Source organism: Frieseomelitta varia, unplaced genomic scaffold, assembly GCF_011392965.1.
Source record: "Frieseomelitta varia isolate USP_RPSP 00005682 unplaced genomic scaffold, Fvar_1.2 scaffold_1005, whole genome shotgun sequence".
NCBI classification, from domain to species: Eukaryota; Metazoa; Arthropoda; class Insecta; order Hymenoptera; family Apidae; genus Frieseomelitta; species Frieseomelitta varia.
The window spans coordinates 1-21,281 of NW_025108646.1; the positions used below are offsets into that span (position 1 = coordinate 1).

Below are 21,281 nucleotides of genomic sequence, written 5' to 3' on the forward strand. Positions count from 1 at the left end.
TCCGCCGCATTTTAGCCGAGTGGCTAGGCAATTTTTAAATCGACACTTTGCAAATAAATGGATTGGTCGTGGAGGTCCTATCGCATCGTCTGCTCGTTCTCCGGATTTGAATCCATTAGATTTTCATTTGTGGGGACATTGAAAATCTATTGTATACGCAACATCGATTGAACATGCTGAAATACTACGAAATAGAATAGAGCAAGGCTTCCGACAAATTCGAGAAATACCAGAAATGATAGAGAGAGTAACCAGATGAATGACAAGACGCGTGCAGGCTTGTCTTCAAATGCAACGTGGTCATTTCGAGCATCTTTTGTAAAAATAATTAAAACAGAAAATTCATTCTATCATCTTATAAACGAAAACATCATATATATATATATATATATATATATATATATATATATATATATATATATAAAATATACGTATACGTATAATAATATACGTATTATACCGAAAATAATTCATCATAAAGCACCTCTTAGAAAGAAATTATCTTCTACGGAAGGTATGTTGTTTTTTATAACAAGCAGAGTTGTTAAGTTTATCATCATTTGTTATTCCGGAGTTGCGTTCGCGCGACGTTGAATCGTTTTCGGGGGAACCGCTAACGACTCGAATTTACGCACGAATGTTAAACCCGCCAAGAAGTTTGTACACGCTAGGCACAAGCAGTTGTCGGGATCATTTGTTACAATTAAGGCGGTATTTGACCGACTCAACATATTGTTTAACCGACAATTTAAACGAAACTATTTCGCCGCGTGAAACTTCCAGACAAACGCGAGTTATATAACGCCAACAAATTATTATCCATCGTTTATCCACCTTGGCTCGTGTTTAGTTTGAGGGACGACAATTTTGTTTAATCGTTCGCAGTTGGTCAGAGATGTATAAAGAGATATAATAAACGAAAAATGAAACAGGCGAGGAAATCAATTAGCAAATGAAATGAACAAAGATGAAAATAAATTGCAACGTGGCAAAATTTGTCAAATTAGGATTTTCAGTTAAAATAAAGGATCCAATTAATTTATTGAGGAAATAAATTGCAATGTAAGAAAATCTATAGAGTTCTCGGTACTTCCGCCCCCATGGCGGCAAATTCTCGTAGTGAAAATAAAGCAGGCAAATAAATGTTACTCGTGGAATATTTTACTTTGACTTTGGGGCGGAGTCGCCTTCATAAAAACATTTTATGAAGTAGGCACGTCAATTCCATTCCCCTCCCGGCCGACTTTATTATCGTGACATTCGCCCGGCTGAAAATGATACGTGCCTGCCGAAAATTGATCACCGAATTTTCCACGATCGAAGTTCCCCATTCAAACGCGACTGTTAGCGGACAAAAGCGTGGGTTAGCTACTTCTATCTCGATACTTTTGTCCGCTTTCGAGAGAAAGAGAAAGAGAGAGAATTCAGAAATGTTTCTCTATAAACTTGGCAATGACCCGGCAAACTCGCTCGCGATATCACGAATTTCAAGTATTTTTCCCGAAACTTTTCGTCACGTCTACCCGGCCATTGTGAACACCCTCGGATGCTTCTCGATATTGTACTCTGATTTTTAACGAATTGCACGCGACTTTTCTCCATGACAGAGAATTTTCTTCAGCGAAAAATTCGTCGTGACGTTTTTTTTTTAACTTTCATTTGTTAATTTTTTCTTCTCAAAGATAAATCAATGACATCTTTCGGGATTAAATTCCTTGAAAATTGTCGGTGCGTTTGTTCTAATTATTTTAGTACGTTTATTTATTATTTTAGAAAGAACAAAATTCGTTTGTTCGAAAGAGCAAAATTTTGGTAAAGCTCTGTTTTTCAGAAAATCGAATTTCAAGATTTATTTGGCTATTTCCGAACTGGTCAGAAATCTACTTAAGATGAACTTACAAAATAAGACAAAAGGTGTGAAATCAATACGTGAAAAAAAAAGAACGCATACTTAATGGAAAGTACATCGCTATATATACGATATTTGTTCAGAACTTTGTAATAAACCGATTGACCATTTCGATGACAAATTTTATATAACATTTTATTTCAAATAAAATAATTAAAACTGTTGCAGCACGATATTATACAACATTTTTTCTTTCTTTTTATATGGACATCCTGTACGCGCTCAAATGATTACCCCGAAGCCCACAGTCAAAACTCTCACATTGCTTTCGAACAAACTTGCAAACTTCGCACGACGATGCTACCTCGTTACACGACAGTGTAACAGACCTGTCGCGGAATTACCTTCGTCAGAATGAAGCTCCACGCATCGTTCGAAAATCCTCCGTCAAGTCTCCACCCACTTATTTAGCCCGCGTCGTGCACCCTATCGCGTCCAAGCGACAAGCGAAAAGCGCATAAATAATCGAGCGACTGAACGTCCGGTCAGCTTGGTTAATTGATGGGAACAATTGGCTCGCTCCTCTCGGAGAGAATTGGCCCTCTGTCCCGTGGCGAGGGAAGCGTACGCTAGCTAGCTGTTGGGAGACGTAACTCTTGGGTCGATGCACGAAACGGAATAAAGTAGTATCCTCTGTGTGTTTTCCGCGGTATTCCCAAGGAAACTTATTACCGTGCAATCGTGTGCCGGTGGATACAATTCATACAATATCCTGCCACGGTGGTGTACAAATGCTCCACCGCGTAACACACGGGCTCGCCACACCTTCGCTCCCCATATAAAAGCGGCACGTGTACGTCTATCGTGTATCGTACGAGTAAGTGGCATACTTACATAAATTGAGGGACACCAGAGGAAAACCGGCGACCTCTCTCTCTCTCTCTCTCTCTCTCTCTCTCTCTCTCTCTCTCTTTCTCCCTCCTAACTCTCCGTCTATCCACGCTTCGTTTCCACGTAGCGGAATACTTTTGTAACATGTTTGCGAATAAACAAAACGACGGTAATCCCAGTGAATCGCTCGCGCGTGCAGTTTCTCCTTTGTCGTTGGGACACCGTTTACCCCCGTTTCAATATCAGTCGGTAAACGAGATCCCGCGGGATCTCGCGTGGCTCTCGTTGAATTTTTCCAGTCGGTGCCCGGGCCGCGCGTTGAATTCCATTATGAGATGACTTCGAAACCCGGAGCGCGATCCGCGCGGCTACGAGCGGCGCTGAATTAACATCTGGCTGAAACCAATTAAAAAGCTGACTACGAAAACCGGGCCCCGGCGACTCGTCGATAAATTTAATTCTTAGCTTGGGTCTGAGCTGGCTCGAATTAAAAATAGAACGGAGCCGGTGGGCCCCGCGGTGCAAATTGGAAGGGTCGTTTGATTGTATTAAACGCATAAATTGCTGAGAAACTGTAGAGGAACACCGGGGTGTTCAGCTCTCTCGAGTTGAATTAACCGGGGCAGATTAAAAATATAGCAGGCAATTTTTATTCGCCGCAAGCTGTTTTCTCGGGTTTAATGGAGAACGCTTCGCGGACGAGAGCAAGGGGACAGATCGTTGTTAATTCGTTAACGAGTTAATAGATTTGTTTCACCGTGCTTTTTCACAAAGTTTTCGCTCTCGCAGATTTCGCCTGTTTTCTCCATAATAACAGTTAATAAAAACATCTTCTCTTCAAAACGCGTTCTCGAACGTTAATCAAAGACACGAAAGTGAGGTTCAGACCGGACTCGTTTAACGTATAAATTAACGATAATCGATGCTGCTCGAGCATCGAGGGCGCCAGAGTACCGAAAATAAAATACAGATAAATTATTCTCGAGGTACTGTCTTAGATTTCTCGGTTCCAGCGCGATTCTATTGACTATTTTCACCTTTCGGCTTTCGTCGATTACGTTTTTCACGTTTTTCTGAAAATAAAAGCAATCTTCATACACACACACACACACCTGACACAAGCTACGAGCTCGTTCCGGACCGGCAATACTACAAGTCTAACAGATACAATCACTTTCAGGCAATATGATCTCACACTTTGGTCTGTCACAACTATCGCAGTGTTCAAAGTGTTAACTGCCTTTTGTTCCTTCCTTTCGTGCCCCTTTGCCGATCATTCGTAGATCAAAAGATCGATCCCCGCGAACCCAACACCCAATGGTGAATAACCTTGTCGTGTCCAATCTGTGACAAGGATACCCTTTTCATCCTGAAAAATTCTTTCTACCCTGAAATTGCTACGCACGCGTTCCTCTCTACCAAGACATCGAGACGAAACTTCTGTTATTATCACAAAATAAATATGACAGAATTAGCATTCCGATTCTGTGAACAAATAAAACAAATTGTAAAACTGCGGCGAACGCACTGGTGAAATTATTTGTAACATTAGTAATGAAATTAATAATAACAAAATTTTTAGTTCGATAGATCGTAACAATGTTTAATTGTTTTAAATTTTGTAAAGAATTTCTTTCACGGTTTTTGTCCTTCTCTTCGATTCTGCAGTTCGTGTCGATCGTTTTATTAGAATCACGTTTAGTGATCCGAGAAATTTTGATAGCCACAGTCTCTTAAGTTTTGATAGCAACTTTAAACTGCCTCTTACTGCAGTCTCGCCTGTTATTTGTTGCGCCGGTAAATCTCCGTGCTGCACCTTCCCGTACGCATCCGGCCGTAATAAACTGTTTCTCGCCTCTGATCTACGGCGGCGTATTCCGCGACACATTGTCTAAACGATACTAACAATAAGCCCAACTGATTTAATTCTTGCGCCGCGTTTTGAAGAAAGTGAGACGATAAATATGACTTTATCTAGACGTGTTATTTCTCAGTGAAACGACAGATATATCTGTATTCGTAAATGAGGAAGTATAAATTTGAAAGGAATTTACTTCACGCATATAAAAATCAACTTTAGTCGGAATATTTTTAATCTCCTATTATGTAATGCTGATAATTTCATTTTCGCATATATATACGTCTGTGGAGAACACGTTTGTTAAAATAATAATAAGAAACTGGAGTTTATTGCTTCAGGTATAAATTAGTCTTTTCCCAGTTTTCCACGCGATTCAACCGCGCCGCAGTTTTCTCTAATGTTAATTAAAGAGAATCGAGAGACAAAGTAACAACAACAAGTTTCGCAGAAACACAACGAACGTTACTCGAAAAAAATAAACTCACTTGTCACTCGTTCACGATTGATTCTTAACGCCTTGCCGACAGATGACGCCGTTAGGCGTCATATGAATGTCGTGCGCAGTAATCGCTACATTTTATCTCAGTTGCAGTTGAGAAATTTTACTGTACGCAGGAGTGATAAAGTAACTAACATTACGTACAATATTTTATAATATAATATTAAATAAGTAATACTTATTATTGTAACTTAAAAAAATTTTACAAATATAGCATCAGAAAAAGTGGAGATCAACGTTACGGCCCCACGGGTAATCTGTTAATTTTCATTTAACATGTCCGCCGCGACCCCAAAAAGTGTTTAATGGAATTTCAAATGGGGAAAGATTTGCTCGATAAAATGGAAGAAATGTAAATGGCGTCACGGGGGCCGGTTCTTTCACAGAAAAGTTCCCTTCAACTTACGAACCGAATCTCCTTCCCTCCGGTGACGGTATTAAACGCGCACTGACAACCAAGGGATCTCTCTCTCTCTCTCTCTCTCTCTCTCTCTCTCTGTGCTCCTTCGCTGGGATACGAGAAATTAGAGAGCTGACCACGCTGATCACGTACAACGGCTGGGACAATCTGCTCGTTCTCTTGCCGTCACGTTTGACAGTTTATGTCAGCCGCGTCATGTGTCTACGCGTGAGATCTTCCCCTCTAACTTCGGCACCGCGTCAATCACGCCCGTGCTCTCCGGGAATTCGTTTCCCAATTTCAAATCTCTTTATCGATTGTACCTTTAACGTTTAGCCGAACATCGACGCTTTAATTTCGAACTTTTAACCTTGCTCTGCAGCTGGTTGCTAAAAACAGGCAAAAATAGAATATGTCGAAAGTTTAGCACTTGTATGTATGTTTTGTTTGTTAGATTTGGTTGGTTTTGTGTAATAAGTCCCTTCACTTCATCTCAACGATTATTGTGCATCACTTGGTCGATTATTCTTTACAAAGAATCGAAGGATTTTTGAAGGATTTGTTTCTCTAACAGAAAATTGCGTATCTTTACGTTCTTTGACTCATATTACATTACCCGTAAAGAACATTTTCCGTATGATTAATACTCTGTTTGCTAATAGCAATTGTAATTGTACAATCGTGAGTTCATTATTTTCAATAATTCTTTTAGTACTTTGATATTGTCAATGTCACGTTGGCACTTCAAATTTCTATTTTTGTCGTTAGGTGATACAATTGCAGCAGCATTTATCCATACTACAACGTGTCTCTCTATTCAGAGTTACGTATATTATAGATTATATGTATTCTCTACTGTAATACGTACTTTTAATACTCTGAAGAACGATGAAACTCCAAGCGAATTTATTACGCAACGTAATAATTTTCAGATTACATAACGTAACGTTATCTCTTGCAACAGTTAAAATACGCACATTCCGCGCGCGAATGGCGACCGGCGTATTAATTTGTTAACCGGGGAAGACCAATTAACTCGTCAATCATGGTAATACCTTCGACAAGTATTAATACTCGTCAATCATAATAATACCTTTCAATCATAATGTCTTCGTTCAGTGACCCTCTATCTTTTCCACGCGTCGTGTGATTTCCATTTGTCGAAGAAATTCAAAAGGACCGAAAAGCATGAAACCAAAGTGTAAAGATAAACAAATTCATCACTCAGTTGCCAGTGTTTAAATCTACAAACATACCACGTTCAGACGATGGTTCACAGACAGTTGCACAAGTGTCAAAATCAGCGAGAAGCACGTTTTTTCCTTTTAGCTTTCGTCGGGCAACCTTCATCTCGATTCGACCTCTTTCAATTTCAACGAAAGCTCAGAAAGAAATTCAATAAATTCGTTAATCCCTTAGTTGTACGAAGGGGAGAAGGAAAATGCTAAAGTCCCTGAAAGGTAGGAACGATGCCAATGAAAAAAAAAAGAGGGAAAAGGGAAGAAAAAAAAAAAATTGGAACTCTTTTTTTTTTTTCTCCTCTTTCTCTCTCTCCCATCGAAGCGAGGGCCGACGCTTTTCAGTTTCACTCATGAAATTCAGGTCCACTTGCGATGAAATATTGGTATTGTCTGTTTGGCGCGCGGCGGGCGAATGATTTCGCCTCTTCCCTATCCATCGTTTCTGGCTGCCTTACTCCCCCACCCGGCTGCGCCCCGGTGAAATCGGTAAGCGTGATGGACAATCGGCCGAAGGGCGATGGAAAACGCTAGTTTCAAAAACGCGCGTTTCCCTGCATCCCCTGTACGATCGAGCGAACGACAAATACAAAACAATGATGTATTCCGTTGAAGAGCCGCCGCGCCCCTCCCGTGATTTTTGAAACGTTTACAGCGGGTCCACCCCTCTCCCCCGGCCGTTGAGCAACGCCGATGCCGATACGAGACTGACCAACAGATTAATGCTAATTTACTCAATATTTACGTTCCTCCTCGACGCCACCGGCCGCGCAACATATTTCCATTGTTTTACTCGGCGGCGTGTCAATATTGGGCAGCCCGCCGGAACGGACTATTCGGATGTTTGCTACGGTAGTCCGCGTGTATGCCTCAAAACCAGGCCTCAAAACACGTGACCCGCGAAACGTTTTTTTTTTATTTTTTTTTTTGCTTTCCTCTTTTTCTCAGTGTTCAGTCTTCTTCGTTTCTCGATGTTCGCTCATTGTCGAAACGACGGAACGAAGTCACTCGGTCGATCATTTTTTTCTTTTTTTAAATACTCTATCTTCTCTACAGTGGTGATTGATGTCATTTTATGGTAGGCAGAGCAAGTGGTGAGCAAGTGGAAATTTCTTTTCACGTCATTTCGCTGTTTTGGTGGAAATAAATTATAGACGCGTGCCTTCTCTCGTGAATGATTTCTATTGGAACCATCGGCGGTTGATCGTTTTTTTTTTTTTTGAGTTAAGTTTTCAGTTTAGTTTTCAACGCAAAACTGAAGGATCAGTAAATTACCGTAACGCTTAACTAAATTGTAATTGTAATTGGCAACGACAAATTGCCGATCTTTGAACACTTTCAAAGTGTTCAAACTTCGTGCTATAAATTCGTGTATAATAAAAGATCGCGCGATATTCTTAAACTGGATTCATTTCAAAGACTGACGCTGCTACTTTCAAAGTCCATTGCAAAATTTTTGCTTGCTACGTTTCTACCATCGTGCAACGTGCGATGGAAAATTAAACGCACCTTTTCTTCGCAAAATTCAGACGTCTCTACGTTGAAAAATTTTTTTCTTCCTCCAGATTGGAACTTCTTCTAAAATTTGAGGTACGATTTATTCAATTTTGAACGAAAAATGTGATGTCATCGATATTAGAACAATCCGTCACGAGTGATTCACGCTAGGTGCTCAATTTGTTATATAATTCGAGCGTGTGCACATATATATTATTTGCGATTTTAATTTCGTTTAGTTTAGGGAACGATTTCAAAGATATTTTACTACTTTCCACAAAGAGTCTCTCCTACAATATAAATCGAAGAAGAAAACGAAAAAAAAAAGAAAGAAAAATGGGAGAAGAATTTTTCGTCGGTTCACGTCGACCAGCTTCGCCATCCGTAAACAAGAAGCAGCTCGTTTTATCGCTCGGTACATTGGAAGCAGCTAGACGACGGTTGGGACTACAACACAGACGTATGGGATACTTAAACGCCGGAGATACGGCCGTAAGCAATAAAAAGGGAATCATCCGAGGTACGAATCCTAGACAGCCTCGAATGCAGAGAGATTTGCATTCGCCGAAAAACGAAAAAAAAAAAAAGAAAGACACGGAGGTAACGTAGTTTTCAAACGCATCGAACGTGATGCTCAAGCTACTAAAATTAATCCGTACGTACAATCCGTCTCTGTACAATAACGTACACAATACGTACGTGCGTGCGTACGTACGTGTATGTGATTGACATGAACGTTTCCCATTGTTATAGGAAAAAGTACGAGAGTATGAGAATGGAAATAGTCGTGTTTGTGGTAGAAAACGCGAATGCGAGAGCGAAAGTTGGCGTCTCTGGTCTAGCTGATGTGTCCAGGATGTGTAAAACAAGTGACAGTGTCCGTCACGTAGCCAGACGTAAGTAGATTAAACCTCGTTCGGACTAATCAAGCTGCTCGATCGCGGCTCGCTTCTATTTAAGTAATTTGGATCCAGGCTTGCCTGTTCGTTCGAGTCGAGCTGGCTCAATTGGCCAGTTTAAATTCAAGCAAATTGATTTTACGACAGCGGCTTGCTGGAATATTAGTTGCGACGAACGGTCGCGGATTTCGATATTCGAAATAACGAAATTTCGTTGATTCGATGCTCGGCGGAGCATTTTCTGAATGCTGAATCAAAGAGAACATTCCTCTTTCGAACATTACACTTTCTAATACGAGTACATTTCGTCGTACCTAGTCACTTTGACTGGTCGTTTGACAATCTGAACATTCTCGTTTTCATGCGAGCATCGAAGAAGGGAGAAGCAAGAGGGCACGCGTCTTTTCTTGTCGGAGGAAGTTCTTGAGATATCCCCATTGGGGCAAAATTTCGATCGAAACACTTGGAATTCGCGCGAATTTTAAGTCACGAATTGTTCAACTTTGGCCAACAACGTCCTAGCAAACAAAAGTACTGCAATTAAATAGATGAAATCCTAGGAAATTTTCTCTTTTCTATTTTTCTATTTTTTTTTTCTATTTTTCTCCTCTGCGAACGTGTCAAATATTTTCTTTTGGCAGCTGTAAAAATCAAAGCGTAGAATAATAGCGATCAATTTCGATGCAATTATCGACAATCGTGGAAAATCCTAGGAAACAAAAGTGAGAAACAATGCAAAAATATAGAAAAAGGATTTATTACCAAAGACACGATTCTTCTCCACTGTTCTGTTAATCGATCTTGTCACCTTCAAAAATATCATAAAATCAACCTATTTTTCACATCGCTTTCGCATGTCGACCTTTTATTATAGAGACTCGAATAACTCGTTAATTACAATGCCTAGATGGCAGGAAATAATGAAGAGAACGAAATTTTAATTACGCGGTAATTTTGAATTTGTTAGAATTAATGAACGGGCATTACGTGATATTCGTGCTTTTTTGTATTTTCCTGTGGCATGCGCAGCGGCAACGTGTTTTCGAATTTACATAAAAATTTGAAGTCCCTTTTCCACTCGATATACTTAACGTAGAAATTTCAACACGAGAAGAGAATGAAACGCGTTGCACATTCGAGAGAGAGAGAGAGAGAGAGAGAGAGAGAGAAAGAGAGAGAGAGAGAGAGCTGCCCGGCCGAGAGCACTTTTTTATTTCTCGGTTGATTTGCATTGTAAATTCGACCGCAGAAAAGCCGCAGTCAGTTGCTAAATGAGATTTTGATGTCGTAAATGCAACGGTAACATGCGATTGCGTTCTAATAGCTTGCTTCAACTACTGTGTTCTTGGAAATAGTAGATGTTTTTGAATCGTTTCTAATAAACAATCAAACCTCTGCGATTATTATATGTACGCGTCATTTTAATATTTTTTATCAAATCGACGTAAGAATCCATCATAAACAAGCGGTAGAATTTATAGAAGAAAGAGAGTGAAAAACAGATCGTGAATAATGAAAACTCCACGTTTGAACTGACGCGAAATTTAAATCTATTAAAAAAAATCACGCGCAGAGCAATTTTATGCAGCACCGGATTTTATGCAAACGTAATGCAAATCAGCACTGCGCACGAAGTACTTTAAATTCATAACAATAACAGAATATATATACGTCGAATGTCCAACCTTTCTTCCTTTTTTCTTTTCTCTATCGAGACGAGGCACGAAACATCAAGGAGACGAACATCGGAATCATATTTGAACAAACAGACGTGACAACGTGATCATTACGAATAAACTGGAACAAGAGTGGAAATTACGCTTGCAATTAGAAGGTGTTGAAAGTGTCACTTTTGGACGAGACGACGTCTTTCCTTCGTTCTTCTTTTGTTCTTTGCCAGCTGCCTCGCGGCTTTCTCTCGTTAGATCATTGTTAGATCAAGTATTCTTGATCTAACAATAACTAAGACGCACACGATTGTACCGTTGTAAAATGCAAAGACTGCATTCTGGACTTGAAACTTCATATTCACACTTTGTTGAGTAAATGAAATTGTCACTTTTACGACTATTAATTGCAGCTCGACATTCTGAAAGATATTAATGTTAAACGTCAAGTTCCGAGAATTAACATAAAGATTTCTCGCATCAATCTAGGTACTAGGTAATTTGTGAATCATCTTTCAAAATGTCAAGTTCACCTAACTTTTCTTGTAAATGCATCTATATTCGTCAATTGGAATTAGAAAGCCACACCTTGGTCGTCCAATTCTGAATATAGTGTAATAAAGAAATTTTAACCATTGAAACAAGATAGTGGAATAGAACGTGAAACTGTCTTACTTTTGTTGGAAATTACCAAATTTAAAGCTGTGAAGCTATCTTATTTTTATTATAAATTAAAATTTCTTTCGGTATATTTCATTATTTTAATAGAAACGAAACTATCTAATGTTTAATTTAAATATTACCAAATTTCCTTTGATATACTTTATAATTTCGCTAGATAATGAAAGAAAAATTAATTCCTGAACGGAGTTACAACGTCGAAAGTAATGAAAATTTTTATTTCTGTTATAGGCACTGTGTAATAGCATTCGAATGATGATGCTACTCCGAAATTGATATAAAAGACCGAGAAATGTAAACTGAAAGCGGAGTTGAAACCGAACGGAGATTGCATCGGTCCAGATGGAACAGATTCAACTAAAGGTACGTTAACCGTAGTATAACTCGCGAACGATAAACCAACAATCATCCGAAGATCGAAATTATTCCAATCTCACCCAAAACATAGCTCGTAACATCAATTTGCGACAGAGATAGCGTGATAGAAGTTATCTACCCATTGCACGCTACAATATTGCCCGAGTTTACAACTTGTTACGTCTAAAGACACACAGAATAACAGTTACGGAAAATACGATACAACAGTTGCGCAATTATACTAAAATTGCAATATTAAGTTGACCAGTATTAATTTTTCGTAGAGAGAAAAAGAAAAGATGAAAATGGGGATTTTCTAGATGTACGATGATTTTCCCTCTAGAGCAACAGTTATGAGAAGATATGGTACAATTGCAGAATGTTATTACATGAAAATTACAATTTTAAGAACCGAGTTAACATTAATTTTTCCACTTCCAAAAAAGAAAAAAAAAATGAGAATGGGGATTTTCTAGGCACGCGATGATTTTTCGTGAAATACCGATTGCAGTTTAAAAAACCTCTTCCTGTTCCTTACATTTTCATTTCCGCGAGAGGAATTTTACACTTTAATCGCGGATAATTCCAATATTAATTTGGCAAACGACGACACACGTACGCGTAGAAAGGATATATGGACGTATGTAGTTAATTGATCGCTGGGAGTTTAGCCACAGGCGTGTTGACGTTCTATTTAACTGTTTGATTATGTGGGGGGGACTTTATATCGATAAATATATTCTGATGAAGTTAAGAAAAACATAATCGTATCATATCTTCTATTTAATTCGTTGCAAACTGCGAAATGAGAGATTAACTGGCCGTAATACATTCGCGCGTGGATTTATAAAGGAAATGTTACGTGGATATAAAACGTATCGTAGAAATTGTATCGTGCAAATCGAAGTGGGAGAGGCAGAATTTGAAAATAATTCGACGCATGAATCCATATTGAAATATAAATAAATGTATTACACGCGCGCGGAAATCTTTATACAGACAACTCAATAGAACAATACGAGTCAACACACAACACGAAACGACTATTCCAATTCCAATTCCAATTCGCTACTTCAATCCATATTCCAATTCCAATCAACTACTAGCCCGCGCACGCATCTTCCATAGAGCACATATGTACATAGTACTTTGCACCTACGTCCGCTCCGTATTTCTCTATTTTACAATCTCTTTTAGTCAATCCTGACAAACTATGGGATTACACATGATTCTCAAAACACGGTCGGTTCCACGCACTAAAAATCTCGAGTATTCTTTGTTGATACTTTCTCGTGTTTTTATCGTTCGTAGCCATGAGCCATGTGAATCGCGAATGTCCGTGGGATTATTTCTTTTTGTGAACTTATTACGTATATATATATATATATATATACTACATACAGGGTGATTCTCATACACTTGCACACCTGAGATTAGGTTCTTTTTTTTAATTATGCGTTTAATGAGAAATTGTTTGACACAAGAATCGTACAGTTTTGAGGTTGGAAAAATACGGCGTATTGAGATACTTTTTTTAAAATTAGAATTTAATATTCTTTCGATTTATGATGGAATAAATAATCATTAGTTTGATTTAAAGTCAAAAAAAAAAAAAAAAAAAAATGTGAAAAATAGTGAAAAAAATAGTTGAATTAAAAGGAAACAGAAGTGTTAATCTTAAAAATTTCGAAGTCCCTCCACACACACAAAAAAAGATTGATAAATTATATTTTTAAAACCCTTAAAACCACACAATTTGTATTAAACAATTTTTCATTGAAAAGTTATTTGAGGTGTGCAAGTCCCTGTATATATGTATTCCATAAGCGTATATAGTCTCATAAGAATTTATGAGAATCGTTGGAATTATAAAAGGGAGAGTTTCCGAAGATATACAGATATACATATTAGAATGAATAAGTAAGTGTATTGGTAAATACAAATTATTTATTCCTTTATGCTTGTGCTCATGAATATTTATTTCGTTCATAATGATATCATTTGCTTTAAATTCTCCAATTGTTAATAAAACACGTAATCAGAATTGTACGTAATTTGAAAATGTTAACAGAAAATATCTGAACGTATTAAACCATGGAGTACAACACAACGGTGATACGAAAAATGATTAAATTAGAATGAATTTTATTACGAGCACGCTCGCACATGATCCAGTCTACATGCTTACGTTATTCATTTGTACGACTTCTTATCGCGTTCAAATTTGTTTCAACTGCAAATAAATGTAACATCGTAATATCTCGCTCGGCAACCGTTACAGAATACAAATTAAGCAGATTTCGCAAATTGTTGCTGCTGCGTTACAGTAAATTCCGTTTCAATTCCCTCCCTGTAGGTGGCATTATGCCATTGTGAAAAGAATATTAATTCAACTTACGAGTGACTCTAATCCATTCTTTCTCATCAATTTAAACTGATAAATCCTGCTGGTCGTTCATGAATCACAACGTATCCTTCCGAAGCGAAGTTTCCTACGCGTGTATATACGATAAAAGTCAAGTATGATTTATCAGGTAGTATTGCTAACAATCGTTTAGAGTTCAAGACCAATATTTATCGGTTACATTTTTGGTGGTCTCGCCTCGAATATTTCAGCGCGCGATAAATTGTTTCTGAAATCTCGAGCGAACGATATTTGATATATAATACATTCCGTCGATTTTTCTCTCAACGCTTTCGCAAACCTACTTGATCGTAAAGAAGCTCATTAGATCGCAATCGTTCGTGAACGTATTGGTGACAACCATTTTTCAATCGGATCTATTATTGGCTGAGCTAATTACATGGTAATTCTAATCGTCAACCATTTTAGGTATCATCCAGTTTGGATTTCAATCAGTTTGATACGTTTACGTATTTGCGTTAAACATATTCCACAGGCTGTGTCAATGTTTCGTAACGGTAGTCGAGTTAATTTGATTTTCTGAATCCTTGGGTGAAAAATACATATAAATCATTGTCCGTGACATTGTTGACAAAAGTTGGAATATTGAAAATTCAAAATGGTTCCAGCAGATAATATTATAGAGGATTTCACCACGTACAGTTTTATCTTTCGGGTGTTATTTCAGTAAATTTGAAAAGCTACGATACGTTTTTACTGGGGATACATGATACATATCCAAAGCATCACTCCAAAATTACAAAAAAAAAAAAAACACGACGCCAGAATATCAGTTTCATCTAATATCGGATGAGCCGGTAGTATAAATTTATAAGTGATCAATCCGATTTTTCGAGGTTCGTCCATTAAATCTGAATGTACGGAATACGCTTTGAAAAATCGTTCGCTGCGGAAACAGCAATGAGGAGGGGTGGTAAAACAAAATTTTGCCGCAGCGTGTCGAGCCGCGTTATCGAGAGTGAAAAATTCACGCGGAATTGCCCGTTAGAGAACTTCTCGTTCATAATGTAGAAAAAACTTGGAGGAACCTTCGAAACTCGTGGAAAGAAAGCGAGAGAGAGTGAAAGAGAGAGAGAGAGAGACGCGCAGAAAGAATAATTTACAAATCTCCTCGCGCGAGAAATATCGGCCCACTTTAAAGAGTTGTTTCTGTCCTCGAGTTTCTAACTCTGAATAATTAATGGGGTTGTTCATTTGAGCGTGATGAAACTGTCCTCGCCACTTCCTCGCATTGGAGTCACGCGATTGAAAATTGTATCACGTCCTATATCACGTGTCGCCGGACGTTTCTGGTTTCCGACACGTTTTATTGATGAGCGAACTGGAGGAAAATAGGAGCAGTCAATTTTTGGAGTTTCTGTAATCCCAGGTTTAAGTCAAAACGAATGTTATTACAATTTATCTCGACTAATTTATTAGCACGTTCATTCTCCTTTATTTATTTATTTATTTATTTATTTTAGAAGCAATGCGTTCTTTTATTTATTTACAAGCGATTGTATTTTTTCTTTCACGTTTTTGCAAATAATTTCTACAGCGGTGAATACTTTATTTCTTCATTTATTTGGGGAGTAATGTTGTTAGTGGGTCAACGGGCCCAGTTTCGTGAAAACAACAAATGATACATTAGCAAAATCTGTTTCCATAAATATTTCACTACCTAGAAAAATAACGTGCACAATGGCAATTTCCAATAACGAGTTGTACAATGACACACGTATAATTCCAATTGTTAATTTATATTTAATTATTATTATTTCAAAATTACGAAGTGGGCTTCTGCAAGTACTGGAGTGTTGCCGAATGACATTACGCCAACATTAGAAAAGGAGCTTGTCTTTAAACCATCGAAAATATTTCACATTCTGTTCTCAAATGCAAAATGGTAAAACTGCAAGGAGAAACCACTTTTTGTGCCGATGACTTTTTGACCTTTGAATTTTTATATTACTCGTATCATATTATATCACTTGCATTTAGCGTGTGATAAATTATTCATGGAGACAGATTTTGTATCGTTTGTTTCCAGTAATGTAAGCGTGCCGATACTTTCTTGGTCCCAACCTCCACGAAATTCATTTAAAACATTTCACAGCATCGTCGCGGTAATGAGAAGAGCACAACCGCGCGTGAGCCGAAATTTTGACGAGCGGCAGAAACGACGAGGAGTCGATTCGTTTGAGAGAGAGACAGAAAGAAAGAGAAAAGAGAGAGAGAGAGAGAGAGAGTGAGAGTGAGAAAGAGAGGAGCGATAGGGAACCACGGTGTTTATAAGTACCTAGATCCTCGAACACCTTCAGACGAGAAAAAAGAATACTTAACAAAGTTCAGCAGGTCCCGAATTTTTTTTTCGACTTCGTACTAGTATAACGCTTCTCGGGGGAGCCGTGGTAATTAGCGGGAAACGCAATTACGGGCATTTAATTAAAGCAAGTCGTCGTCGTCGTCGTCGTCGTCGTCGCCGTCGTCGTCGTCGTCGTAGTCGTCGTCGTCGTCGTCGTTCTCTCTTGCCACCCCTTCCAAACCTAACCCATCCCTTCCTCGTCGTCGCGCCCTTACAGCCCACTACCGAAATTTCAGCATTTCTTTTTTCTTTCTTATTTTTTTTTCTTCTTTTTTTTTTCTTTTTCGGCAAACGATATCTCGAGACACGAGACGTTCGTGCCGGGTCTCTAATTATGCGTCCTTTCAGTTATGCGACCTCCTCTTTCCCCTTATTTTTCCCACCGTCTCTGCAGTTTTCCTTTTTTTCCCCCTCTCCCTCCTCCCCCTCGTTCGTTTTTCCTTCCGCGTTCGCCGAGAGGCGAACACACGGATGGAGCGAACACCAGAGCCCCTAAATTCGCCCGCCGAAAATTGTTCTGCTTAAAGCGCTGTTTTACCGTGTTTTATTTCATCGGCCCGGCCACCGTTCGCGGAAAGGGAAACATTGCGCAATTGATTTTTTAACCGAGCGGCAATGTTTATTTTCCCGCGGCAAAAAAAGCCGCAGCTTTGTTACCTGCACGCCGTGCGTCGTGTTTACGCGTGATTAATCGCCCGGGATAAAATTTAACCAATCATAAATCGAGCACGACGCAGTATGTACGCGTGCACGCGCCGATACTTCTGTTGATTTGACCCGCGTATATATACGCGGGTGGTTGTTGCATAATTGCACGTATTAATGAGGGATTAACGAGTAACCGGCAACCTTTATCGTGATTTCGCCAATTTCAACGACTTGTTAGATATTTATTAAAATTTATTTTCTAGTCGCCGCTGGCAATGTTGCAATAAAACGTACGATGCTGCGTAAACAATTTCCGCGCAGATTGGTTTGCCCTTATTCCGCGGAATTGTTTTAATCTATGGAAAAGTGATATCTAGCGGCTAGTGTGGGTAAGACAAATTGGATAACGTTAAAACACGCCCTAAGGCCTTTTGACGAAAAAGAAAAAAAGAGAAAAAAGAGAAAAACAAATGTCACAGACGGGGCTTCGTCGTTATTTCACATCCCATATCAAAAAATTTTCCATTTCCCTGGTTGTTGGTCCTATTGGCGAACAACGGACTTTTCGAAACTCTTGTTTACTTCACTTTCGATTCGACCTAACTGCTTTTACCTCTCACGTCGTAGTTTACTTCCGAATTTAGAGTTCGTTCGAATCTCCTGTTCATTGTTCGATTACGCACGTAGTATTATACTGTCATTCATGATATCTCGTAAGTTATAAATATAACATATTTATAGTGTAAATTCGATCTACAAATTCACAGGATAGAAAAACTTTCAAGACATTCGAGTACTAGCAATACATTTGAATTAATTACCAACTATTACCATTGTACGAAATCTAAACAGCATTCATTTCTCTAAAGAAAGAAAAAAAAGAATCAACTGCATCGTGCCGCGTACGAGATTTGAATATATACCCGCCGGCACATAATATTTTTCTCGGCTCGAGTTTTTTCTAAAAGCTCGAAGCTCGCGGTAATTTTTTAACCAGGTTATTAATGAAAATTATCGCGCCGGGCATTAAAAATTCGCGTCGCGATACGTTTCGCGCGAGATAAACGCGAAAGAACGCGCTCGCTTATATGTTTTTAATATCGAAATGCTAACAGAACGGCGGTTAATCAAATACGAACGTTGAATGTTAAACGTATATTTGATTTCTGCCGCCGCGATGAAAACAAATTCACTCGGCGTGAACGCGCCCTTGTGTGTACGTGTTTAAAGCGTGTTTATAACTTCATATTACTACATACCCCCGTTGGTGGAAATTCCCGGAAAGGAATAAAGTATCTTCTGTTGTTGGGATGTTTTTTCTAACGCGGATAACCGAAAATTTATCGAAGCTTTTTAGTAACGATAATGTCCAAAGTCACGATAAATTGTCATTTAGCGGCCGAGATTATGGATACGAGCATGCAAACACCGGGATAATAGAGTATTACGATAATTACGAATGTTATTCATGTTGTTAAGCTCGTGTTAAGCTTTCTCTTTGTTCTCAGGCTGAAAGGTGCGAGTAAAAAGCGATTACGGTCATTCGCCGTGTACACGTGAATTGCAACCATTAATTAAATAACACTAATATAATATGCGCTTTTCCTGTGCAAATATAGATGATTGATACGTCCCCGTGGGAATATATTACGTCTAAAAGTATATTTTTGCCGAAGATAAATTAAACGTAAACGTGGACGAGGAGGAAATGGATTAGTTTGCCATTGCAGCGTGATTTCGATTATTATCTCCCATATTTATTACTTGAAATTATTCAAATTACATATTATTTTTTGAGAGTGTCTCGAGATTGCTCGTACATATCGAGCTTAAACGCAAATGAAAACAATTTGCACGAGCGCGAGAAGTATTCCACGCCGGGTGAAAAAATCCCCCCACCCCTCCCCCCCGAAAACCCAGAAAACCCCGTCGAAAATTCCATCGAGATCGCGCGCGAGACAAACTTGAGAAACGTTCCTCGCAAGAAACGAGATTGATGACACGATGGATCTGTCACCATCGTGAAGCGTCGACATAATTCGAGAGGAAGCGAAGAAACAGCAGCTGAACAGAATCGAAAGGAAATGAAGCGAGCGGTTTACGCGTGAACGCCTCGGCGTGTTAATCAACCGGGCGATGCTGGAACGAGTTAGAAGATAATCGGCCGCGAATATATTGTTCTTGGTTCGTCGACCGGTCGTAATTAAGATCGCTGAACGAAAACGCGTCGTCACATTGGTAACAAGTTCAGCGGCAGGCACACCGGCACAGTCTCCTACTTATAACGCCAGCGGAGAACTCGGCGGGGAGTGGTTGAGGGAAAACGGAGTATGTAACACTCCAATTAAGCTGAGGCATCAGTCTACAATGTCTAGAGTACCGAGCTTCACAATGAAGCCCTCCTGATGCCAGACACTGTAACGAGTTGTAACGTTATAATGCCAAATACCGTATGCGGGTTCTCGTAACGTTTTCCTCGTTTTCCCGTCGATGCCCCCTTTGATCTCCTTACGTCCGACGAGAAATCAACAGAGGCCGGAGGCAAACACGGCTAATTAGAGAACGATAATCCTGTTTTAAATGGCCGTCGACGCAGACGGAAAAGAAACAGAAAAGTGCAGTTCGCGGATTCAAATACCAGATCTGGCGTATCCCCTTCGCCACGATAAATCGCCGCAGTTACCGCGTGTCACACACGGTTGCAACGAAACGTGTGCAAGAGTTATTCGTCGTAATATTTCTGCCCGCGTGTCTTCTCGCACGCGCGAAGCGCCATTTTTAAAAGTTGAATTCTTGCGTGACACATTTTCACGATTATCGTATCCTATTATTATCGCCGAAGGATTTTTAGTACTTTGAATGCTTGAATTTTTAATGATTGGACATAATCAGCGAGATATCTGGAATATAATATTCGCGCGGAATAAGTCTCTCTTATCCAGCTTGCATCGATTTTAGTGATCGACGGTCCATTTTAGTGATTTTATTTCAATTCTTCTGGTACTTCTGGTTTTCGTCGGTGAACGAAGCTTTATAAATTTTCCATCGTTCTAGCTGTTTTATATTTACATTTAGATCGACTGGGCAATATCCAAAATGGCAATAAATTAATCTGATTAACAATAAATACTACGACTCCTAATCTATTCTAATGCTCGATATTTTCGATTTTCGTTGACGAATGAAGCTTTATAAACTCTCTACTGTTACTTTACATTTATATTTAGCACGATCGGACAATATTCCAAATAGCGATAAATTAATTTGCTAGTACTACGATTTGCTAACCTACTCTAACACTTGATTTTATTTCCGATATTCTCGTCGAAGAATGAAAGTTTCACAAATTCTCTTTACGATCGTTCTAAATTAACGATTTGACAGTGTTCCAATCTGCAAATACTACGATCTCTAACTCCATCAGTTGATAATCGATAAACTATATTTGCAGTTGACAACCCCATTATATGTAATATTTTTAGAAAACGAAAGACGCTTTCATTAGAATTGCTTTCGACTCCGCTGAGTGATCCACGAAAGCTCTGGTTCGTCCTTGTTCTGTACAAAGGAGGATTCGCTCAAATTGTCAAAGCGACGAGACATTCGTCAGCGGCCGGTTCGGGGCGTTCATCAGCGCTTCTTATCTTGCAGAAGAAGAAAATTTTCGAGGAGGCAGGGAGACAAAGTGCTTTTTAGTGAGTCGTTTCGAGGATTAACGCTTCGTCAATCACGATGGTTTCGCTGAGACGAAATTTTTTTCCCCGAGGACTCTTAGCGCGAAATTCAAACCGAGCCACTTGAACAGGCCCAGCAATTTGTTTCTCCCTTTTGGTTCTCTCCCTCCCCCTCCCTCCCACCTCTGGTCCTGTTCGCCTATTCTATCAAAAACTCGTACCGCAATGTTTCAATACAACTTCAGCCACGCCTTTAATGAATGCTTCGTTTCAAATGACACGCGTGTACAATTGCAAAATCATTTTCATTGAATTGTCACTTGACAACTGGATGCGTGAGAAATGTCTGCA

General features: G+C 39.1%; 1 protein-coding gene across 2 annotated transcripts in view; it reads left to right on the top strand.

Moving 5' to 3' along the window:
- Nucleotides 1–9,094: 9,094 nt before the first annotated feature.
- Nucleotides 9,095–21,281, top strand: part of LOC122529528 (sterile alpha motif domain-containing protein 5) — a 33,352-nt gene continuing 21,165 nt past the window's right edge. For both annotated transcript variants that reach the window (XM_043655868.1, XM_043655790.1), the window contains exons 1-2: nucleotides 9,095–9,131; nucleotides 11,714–11,845. The gene's annotated coding sequence lies outside the window, so the exon portion shown is untranslated. The remainder of the gene's footprint in view (nucleotides 9,132–11,713; nucleotides 11,846–21,281) is intronic.